We start from the raw sequence: 11,149 nt of genomic DNA on the forward strand, positions 1-11,149 counted from the left end.
CCTCTTGTCATTCATGTTTGTATAGTTCCTGAATGACGTCATTCATTCAAACGATTTCGTAATTAAAGGGTATCAGATTGGATCTAGCACACATATAAAAAAGATAAGATAAGAAAGAGGGTCATAAAAATAAATTTTGTATAGAACACGATGGAGGTAGTTTTATTTGCGTTTTTTTCCTTTCGATGATATTTAATTTCAATCTTACATTTGCAGACGACACTTACCGCGCCATGAAAGGGTTCTGCTTTAGTAAAACGTTCGGCGATATGAATTGTTATTGCTCTTTTCAATAATATGCAGGTTTATATGAATATGTGAAGTAGTCTCATTTTTGTTATGGTCCTTGAAATCCTTATGCGGGACCTCAGCAATTCGGGGTGCGCGGTCCTTCTCAGAACAGACGCAATATAGGTCTTATTCCACAACAACATTCTTGAGTTAAACATGTTTTATATCTTGCCATACAAATCAGACCTAAATTACCCTCATTTTCTTTTGGAAAGCTAAAAAAGAACTAAGGAGGGACGTTTTACATAAATGAATTGTCATGAACCCGATTTTTACAAAGCCATTCTGGAAATCTTTAGATGCACGTGGAAGAAAAAAAAATACAATCTTTTCTTTATGAATGTTTTTTTCTTCTTCTCGAACTCATAGCTTCTTACCATCAAATCGTAAGTAAAGGTTTATGTGTTTTAAACGTTGCACTTTTATTAAAATGGAATTTTTAAGAGTTTATATGAATATAATTATAATAACAGCACGTATCAGATAAAATTGTTTAACTATTACTACGTGTAGAAAAACCGTTTGTTTCACCTTAATTAATCATCATGCAAAGACCAAATTAATATCTGTGTGGTTTTTATTTTCAAGATTTCAAGGTTGACTTTAGTTTACATGCATACATGTATACAGGGAAATTTAAGATGAAGCCGAACAGATAGTAACATATGTATATAAGAAATGTAACGCCATAGGGTGTTATAAAATATACATAAGTTGAAATTTGTTAAGTACGAAGATGAATCTTTGGCGGGAGGTCAACAAGGGTTATTAAAGATATCCATCATCATATTCATATAAATCTTTAATAATGTGTCCATAAAAAATCTCAAAATTCATAGTTTATCTTTGGATGTCGAATTTAACACTATTAATATATTTTTTATCAAAGAAAAACTTGGCACTTGTTACATGTAGTTTTTCCCTTAAATTTCTTTTGAAAAATGCAAACCATGCAAACATTGAACATGCAAATCCAAACCAATCCCCGAAAATTTACATCAACAGGGTTTGTGTATTGTGTGGTTTTGCCAAATTTTTAATGCTTGTGTACCGAATCTGACAAACATCTCTTGCTTGGAGACAAGTATGTACAATCCCCTTAAAATCAATTTACCTGTGTGCATATCGGCAAAACAGGTAAATTGTGAATGAAATCTGCATGTTTACGTCTCAGATCGAGAAGGCTGCAAGAACACCCACGTTCCATGTAATGACCGACATTGCATGTCCAAAATAAAGATCTTTTTCAGCATAAAGGATAGCTAGTGTAAACATTGGAATGTCATTCATATTATGTGCCGTGTGCACACTTTCATTGCATGTTACAATGCCAAAACAACCCAAACAAAATACGATTATTTGTTTGCTTGTCCGTCCGATCTTTATCATAAGTATGTTAGAAACTTGATCTCTTGTAATTTGCAGGCATCTGTCAGAAAGAATCTCTCGATCAATGAACAAATGCAATTAGAGGTTTTTCCTTTTTTTTGTCCTCTTTTTTGTCTTCGGAATTGATACTCGTGAAAAAAGTACGTCGAGTAGCATGTTTCCAATTAGCAGTCTGTCTATAGGTCCGTAATGGGTTAATGTCAGGTTGCTCTTGATCTCCCATGGTGACCGGATGGACAAACCTCCTCTTGCCAAGGAATCAATCAACAATCTATCTATCGTTCCTGTGTACTGTAGTTAATACAAGACATAGTGAGACACTGTCGATCCCACATGTACACCTTCAATCGTAACTACTCGTCCATTTCCGCTGATGTACATTAACACACATGTATATTTAGTGAATTTTACTTACTTTTTATTATCAATCTATTAATTAGTTTAAAGAAAGATGTAAATGTAAACAATAAAATGCTTTCTTTAATGATACACGCGGGTTGTGAAGGTGGTGATCATTGAAGAAAAAACCGCTAACGCGGATTATGTATTTTTTCTGCAATAACGCCCCTTTATATCCCGAATGAATCACCAAAGAAAGCATTTTATTGTTTAATTAATTCATATACAGAAAGTAGTGAATGTTTTTATATGCACAGCACTAATGTGATAAAGTGAACTTACACATGACTGAATTGATTGTAAAAGTAGTCAAAAGATATTCAGACTACTTATTTCGAATTTGAAGAACATGCGGAAAATCAACATAATTTCTTTTGTGCAAATGATTAGTTGTTTTTTTTTTTTTTATTTTGCCGACATTATTTTGCAGACGAAAGAGTGCAGCCATACTTAGTATATACATGTAGACAGGTAATTACCTGTCTATATACTAAATGCACCTAATCTATTCGGTCCCTATAAAAGACATAAATTATCCACGAATGGAATTGATATATGATATTTGCAACAGAAAAAACACCTATTGTACACACTCAATTTGTCTAGCGCAGAAATCTTAGACTGACAAATCAAATTTCTACATTAAAGAATTTCGTCTTTTATCAGCAATGCATTAATTTAGTTTTTCCAAAAAAAAACATCCCAGTAAGCTAATGGACCGGAAATCATTAAAATCGGTCCAGGAGCCAAATTGCTCACCTGAGCAACAATAGCCGACTTTTAAAGAAGCCATTTTTATTCTACCGAAAAATTGTTGTCTATGAATTTCAATATACATTATTGTATCCTCATAGTTTCCACATATAAAAAATTAATTTTTTCTCCCAACAATCGAACTTTTTAGAAAAATAAGTCCGTATATTCGTAGCCAGCATTTAATCAAAGCACTTTGTTGTGACTGAAATGGCTCTGTTGATAGAGCACAAGACATTAGTTAACATGATCATACATTTGTAGATCTGGGTCTTTTAGGTTATAGGTTCAATACCACCAAAACTGATTAAACTATAGGTATTCTCTTTTTCTTTTTTTTTAAATATTAAAAACTGAATATACTGTAGTTAAAATTTATACGTTTTTAAATTTGTAAATGTAAAATTATTAAATGGAAATTTTAAAAAGTTAACTTGGGAATTTTATTTTACGACTATTTTTTTCCTAATTTTCATAGAATGAGGCTTAAGAGGGCTTTTTTTTAATGCAATGTTCAAAATAGCATTTGGAAGGATAACCAAATAATACCCTACGTGCAAGAGCTTGGAGAAAACGGTGATATAAGAAATATATTTCTCTGAAAGATAAGTGACGAATAATGGCCATGAGAAGATATGCTTCAGATAAAAATATGTAAGCAACTGATACAAAAAAACATGTTATGGATGATTTCTTATGATATTGCTCGGATCATCATTTGGAAACAAGATCTAAAAATAAAGGATTAGAACTGTTGATATGTCTTGTACAAACAAATTAGATCTGACATTGACACACTAAATACAGTAAGTTCATGCTTGAAGAGCGGTTTTTTCTATCCGCGAACTAATGCCGCCGCGAAATAGTAAAATTCAATCGACTATATAGTCCCACGAAATAGATTGTTTTAATCTAATCATATCACATTTAACTTTAGTATTTTGTATTGCATACCATATCACAAAAGTCAGCACAAAAAATACTTTTGAAGGGGAAAATAAATGCAGACGATTAAATTAGATATTCTTCTTGGAAATGTTGACTGTTTATGATGACTATCTATTGAAATCTTAATGAAACTGTAAAACATGTTTATTTCATTTAACATGAACGGTGGTTGACTTTTTTCGAGCGTCTGTGAACATTTTTTGCAGCGTAAATTACTTTAAATTAGAATAGATTTTATCGATATATCAATCGGAAAACGGTGAACATAGGAAAAGGGAATGCATTTTAACAATTTGATGCAATTTATTCTGTAAGTAAATGTTAGTTTCTATGTGGAGCATTACAACGATAATGGTCTCTTAAATTCGTCTAATGCGCCCTTGAATCCTAGGGGGGAAATTCTAACGTGTGTGGGGCACCCAAGTCAAAATGTCATAAAATCTGCTAACAGTATTAGCATCTTTTATCTCAGAGAACATTTTTTTTCTCATGGAATAAACCGACATTATCTTGACTGTCTGTTGTAATGTTAAATGGGATTCGATGTTTGGAGGAGACTTCAAAAAAGATACACCAGTTCCAAAAAACAAAGCTGAAATCTATTAGTTTTTAAATGTAAAAAATGAATGGATGAAAGTTGAGTGCCAACACGTATTTACGATATGGCAATTATTTATGTATACCATCGAAGTTAGATATTTTTAAAATGTTTATTAACCTATGAACTTAAATTATATTTTTCTCGTTAAATCTTCCCTTAATGCAACTCATGTGTATCCGATGATTCTTGGAATGAAAAGCATTCTAATTTTTGTAAATTTCATGTGAATTATTGCATTTAGCGCACATCAAAAGGTTGAAACAATTGTGAAATCTAAGCTTACTGAATCATACAATATGTTCACTAAAGATAATTCAACAACATATGGGAAGTCTTTATGTCGGTCAATTGTTAAGGCTGGGGGTTTCCATTCACTGCAATTCTTGGGGGAAATACCGGTATTATCCCAATAAAGCGCTGATTAATGCGTTACAAGAGTAATCTGATTGCAAAACTGAAAGCCATATTCAAAAAATTAAGAATCAAAGAAGAATCTGCGTTAAAAATTGGATCAGAAGTGCCGATTAAAGTTCTAAATGAGCTTCATGTTATGTTCACGTGCTCAAGTCTCTCTGCTTCATTTTCAGTGCTCTCTTTATAAATACACTTTGATAGTACAAAACATAGGTATATGTTTGGCAACAGCAAAAGAAGATAGAGTACAAATAATTTGTTCGAAATCAATATTATCAACAATAAAAATACTTGTTATGCTATTTTGGAAAACGGCATAGTAATAATACCGCGTTGGGAATATTGCAAAAAATTTCAAAAGTAAAGTGTCACTCCAAAACTAATCCTTTAAAAATATGGAGATACCAACAAGATGTCCATAATGTTGCATTGGATGAATACGTCAGATGTCAATCTATTGTGAATCCAATGCATCCACTCCTCACGGTGTGATATATATACAGATGTGCTATGATTTTACTACGAATCTATAAAAAAAAATAGTTTTATTTATCGTTTTAAAACAGGTGCCAATTTTAGTTTTTGTCTTTTGAGAATCTACGTAGAGAAGATGATATCCAAAAACTTTTGAGATCTGTCAAACTTGATATTTTATTGCAATATTCTTTGTTACAGCGTTAACTGAATTATATAAAACATTGCAGAATTCCGTGGGTCAAATTGAAAAGAGTATCTTATTCATGACGTCAGATATGTGCGTCAGACACAAAACCCTTTGATATCAATCATCTGCAATACACCTTTTTTACGAGAACACAGTTGGTCGTGTACACATGTAACTAAAATATAGTATTACATACTACATACTTTTGATGGGTGCAAATGATGACCGAATTCTCTCTGTTACCAATGCAATGTCAAACCAACCTTCATTGTTAATATACATTACAGCATCAACAAGAACAACCCCACAACCAAGGAAATGAAAAAATTAAAATAGCCATGAGTATTCTAACAGAAAGAGATACAGGCAGACAGACAGATGCACTTGACTTCAGATATTTCAGGCTTAAAACCATGCAAGGTAACTGGGTTTTTACGGTATGATAATTACGGTTTTTCACTTTGATCTTATATATTCAGTAAAAACTGAAATTTTAAAGAAAAATGACTGAAACAGTAAATGTATTGATGAAGTAACCTTGTACCTTTTTGTTTGATGTTATGAAAGTCATGTTACTCGTTGTTTGAAGTGGAAGGATTTCGAAATCGGCTAAAGGAGAAGATTGGATGATATATATAGATATACGATATTACAGGTATTTTAATTGTTGTTTTTCGTCCGTATTTTTTTTTTTTGGGGGGGGGGGGTTAATTTTCTTTAGGTAGCCTATGTATTCCTTTTTCGCAAACACCGTGGAAAAAATAACATAATCAACGGCATCACATGGAGAGAATTCTGGGTCTGAGAATGATTACATGAAAAAAAAACATTAATCTAATGAAATTATTTTTTTAACCATTGTTTATGTAGCACAGCTTCCATTAAAACAAGAACCCTCTTGCTCATAAAGACACCTAAGTAGAAAATTAATGAAAAAAATACTTGTTTGTAGGACAAGTAAAAAATGTTTTTGATGAAGAGGTATGATAAGCAATGCGATATTTCTTTCCTATAAATTGGAGAGAGAGAGAGAGAGAGAGAGAGAGAGAGAGAGAGAGAGAGAGAGAGAGAGAGATATCCTATGAACCTACAAATGACACATCCCTCTAATAAATTCTAATATCAGTAACAGATGGATACGGTGCATAGTTGTGTCATATTGTAAATTTTGAAATTACAGGGTGGCAGTAATACCAAATTTACATGACAATTAGGGGAACAGCTATGACATTGACCTTTTGTTAAACTAAGTCATTTGATTTGTTGTAAAATGTTTAAAAAAAAATATTCAGTTATAACCGGATATATTTAGATGGACAGTGTACCCCACATTGTGAACAACAACATGTTTAATCAAGAAAAACAGGTGAAAATAATCATGTCTTTTTTTTTTGGTGCAAACATATATTTGATTACGCACCGACCTGTTGTTGTCTATATGACCGGTACACCTTCGGCGGAAATTGAATAGAATTCTATCTACTAAAGCTTTCTAGGGACACGTGTACTGACAATGTCATGACTAAAATGCAATGCAAAATAGATGTTTTCTTTCATTTTTTTTAATGCAACAGAAAAAAAGACACAAAACATGTTGCTTGCAATTTGCACTAAATGGTTCTTTTTATCAAAATAGCAGACTGCATAAACAGAATATGAAAATAACCTGTAAATATTTAATCATCAATAAATCGTAAACAACAAAATAAAACAGCGGCAAGCCTAGAAGAATTCAAAACGGAGTCAATCTTAAAAATATTTATTTTTATTTGTTTGTGTTTAACGCAACAGCGCAAGTGCAAACGTAAGCAATCGCAAAATTCTCCTGTAGCAAACATCGTTTGTATATTCATCGGATGTTGCATGGGCATGTTTTGAAACTTCGACTGTAGTATATTCGAGCTAATGATCATAGCATGTCACACAATGCATTCGGATCTTTTCCATCTGTGTTCTGTGGTTTTCTTGCTGTCTAATATATTATTAAGACTGAATATTTTTCTTTTTTCAAATGTCTTGTACTTTTTCTAGATTTAATTAACATCTTTTATTTACACCAAGTAGAAAGAAATTGAATATAAAATATCACATGTAAATGAATAAATTAAATATTAAACGTTTGAAAGGCAGGGCAGAAAGCAAGTCATGCCAGTAAAAAAAATTTGAAAGAATTAATGCATGCGTATATACAGAAATCATGGGTACATGTTGAATTACTTTCAAAATTGGCGTCTTCTAATTAGGTTTTAGTTGATGTTGGGAATTTTTCTGAATATAATTTTTATATACATCTACTCAGTTCCTTTTCCCTTCTAATTTTAAGAAAAACCCATATTATTATTACATGTATTACATTGTAATATGGATTGTATACAACAAGGAGAGGAGTATTTAAGTTTTTAGAACTTGTGTCCGATCCTTTTTGCATTTAATAGTCAATAAAATATGTTCAACTCAAATCTCATATTAAGCAGTTCTAAATCTTTGGAAAAAAAATGCTAAAGAAAAAGATAAACGTTTGTGATTAATACATAATACAGATTTATATGTGCTATGGAATAAATTAACTATCATTGCCAAAATTATATTACATAGTAAGTTAAAGAAATATGACCTGTATTTTTTAGAATTTTTATTTGTTGCAAAAACTTGCTAGTACGCTAAGTCTACATGTAACTTTAAAATTTTTATGATAATTAAGGTATCCGATCCAAAATAGCCCCCGATTCAATGAATTTGGGTGCATAACAGATATGTATGGACTTAATACTCACTATACTTGGACATAATTTTCATGTTCAAGAATCAATATGTTAGTGTGGAATGTGTCCTAATTAATGATTTTTTCCTTTTTCTTGAAGAGTTGCATCCCTTTGCTTTTATTCTGTAAAAACTAATTTTAAAAAATTTAAGCTGTATAAAATTTATTTTCAATAGTTTTTGTATTCCTAATGATAAAATACATTTTTCCACCAAAGCATTTATCGATATTCCTATAGCTAGTATTTACTTTTTATTTAAAAAAATGTGCTTGTCTCCATAGACCATAATGTAATCTTCATTATTTAATTTCTGCTTAGTTAATAATATTTTTGAAAAATTCTCTCGGTAAATCTTTTTCTACTCTACAATGCTTTAGATTAATATCAAAGTATTAAATACATGATGGATATTCAAGGTTGGAAATATTAGGTCCTAATATGGATCGAATACCTTAAGATTTGAAAAAAAAAATCATTAATTTTTGTCAGAGAAAGATTTGTCTTCTAAGGAATATATAGCAGTTCAGTTTTTTTACCGGACGACTATAATTCAATTTTGCATCATTTAAGGCTTCTTAAAGGCTTTTCCCTCAAAAATAATGCAAACAAACATTTAAAAAACTATGAAATTTTTGTCATTTTAGTAAAAAATAACATTTTCGTAAAAAAAAAAAATCAGCATGAAAATTGCAGCTCATATTGCTTTCACTTATTTATCTTCAAATTGATACTAGTATATGATAACCTAGCATATCTATATAAACGTTTATATACATGTACTTACCAACATTGTTTTAAAATGTCATAAGATTAATATCATGAGCAAAAAAATAATCATATTTATAAAAATAATAATGAATAGCCTATGAACAACCAAAGCAAGTTTGTTAATATGGTCTAGGAACCCTTCATAAACTGCATACTGATTTCATAGTACGGTTTTTGGTGATAAGAGGGGTCTGCCATTTGATGTAAACTGACAAAATAAAAACTACATTGAATCTCAGACTTCAGTGTATATTATAATTTGTATTACACTCAGGTAATCAGATCTTTAGATTAGACCTAGATGAATTAGTTGAAATCTTTATTTTCATGCATTTCTCCCATTTGATGAAGTATTAAATATTTTCTATACCCCCCCCCCCCCCCCACCGGGTTAAAATGGCATGTACATATGAACGCTGTGCTGAGCTAGATACACTCAAAGTGCCTATCTGTAAGCGATATAATTATAACTTTCTTAATAAACAAGCAATAGGATCATTTTAATATCCCCCAGCAATTTTTAATGTTGTTTTTTTTTTGACTAGATCGTTAATTCGGTGAGCTTTGGAGATAAAATTGCATGTTAAGTTAATTACCGATATATTAGATTGATTGTTGCACTGAATGAAAAGATCGACGGTTCAAAAATGAAACTACCAAATAAATGAGCATACATAAAAAGAGTGCGCCGGATAATCATGCTAGTGCCAAGATGGCATTTTTGCATCCAAGACGAATGTGCAGTTTCCAATAAAATTACTTACCAAATAATGGGCAATTGCCTGTAGGGTATAGGATATAAAACCACGTTTGTGTTTCACCTGACCGGTGAGATATTTACCTTTAAAAGTAATTTTTCCTGAAGGAAATTCTAAATATCCTGTAAGATGTTCGTTCAGCAATTTGGGATTTGGTTCATTACCTGTCTCGAATTTTGGAAAAAAATCGAACGAACTTAATTTTTTGCACCGTTTGCGTTTGCACCAATTTTGTGTTGATAATTAACTACCTGGATTTTAACATTTTACTGTAAAAGGTGGGTTTTGTTTGATGTGGTTTGACAATAAAGGCTTTGATGCATGCTTGTAAGGCATCTCCTATGTCTCCACTATCTAATGGTGTCATGGTTTACAATTTCGACATTGTAATTTGTAATCCAAATTTTGGGAGGATTGTCATCTAAAATGCAGCACATGTCTATGCCTGAGAGAGAGAGAGAGAGAGAGAGAGAGAGAGAGAGAGAGAGAGAGAGAGAGAGAGAGAGAGAGAGAGAGAGATCATTTGGACTTTCATGTAAGTGGTTAAAAAAATATATTTGCAAAATTGAAGTATTTGGTTACAATGAAGTTCCAAATTAGGCCAAAATACTAGTGTCTTGTTGAAGAGTTTCTTTCATAGCCATACACAAGAACTTTTGTTTTTTGTGCAAGAAACCTTTGGTCTAACCTGCAACTAATAAATACTCCTGACCAGAATTTTCGTTGTGTCTTTATCTAGATACTCGTGGGAACTTCAATGGGTTTCCTTTTCCCCCTGAAAAGCAATTAAATCCTTTTAAACCCATCCAAAGTTAACAACTAACAAAAAAACTATCCGAAATCTGTGCACCTCAGTCCACTTCGCTTCAAAGTGCGATGCACAACAACTACAGAATTCGGGCTATATGTCCTTGTCTAAAGATTTTATGAATGGTGAATGTACAGACAAACAAGGTATTGAGGTCTTTCTGTCGATAAGAGAGATTATGTTAAATGTACTTTTTTGGTACATAAGGGAGTGTTAGCCCTGGTCGTATGTATATTAAGATTTTGTCTGCACAGAAAACCCACTTTAGAAAAGCTGTATGTCAAGGCCATTTAAAGACTATTCAAAAGAGCTCTTTAAACATATATCGGTTAAGATTTCAAAGTTACAGAGTTTCAGAGTTTTGGGATTTTATTTCACTGAAGAACAGACTTTGTCGCTAAAAATAATCGTTTTAAATTTTATTTTTCATTAAATTGGTAGTATGTTGACATAACAGCTCCCATACGAGAAAAGTGAATCAAATAAATTTATCAAAATAAAGAGTTAAAGAACTCCTCCGGATTTCTTATCATATCGGCTGACGGGAATGAATAATATTGTTACATAACTTCGATATCGGATGTGTTTGAGCAT

This window comes from Crassostrea angulata, chromosome 6 (assembly GCF_025612915.1).
Source record: "Crassostrea angulata isolate pt1a10 chromosome 6, ASM2561291v2, whole genome shotgun sequence".
Lineage (NCBI taxonomy): Eukaryota > Metazoa > Mollusca > Bivalvia > Ostreida > Ostreidae > Magallana > Magallana angulata.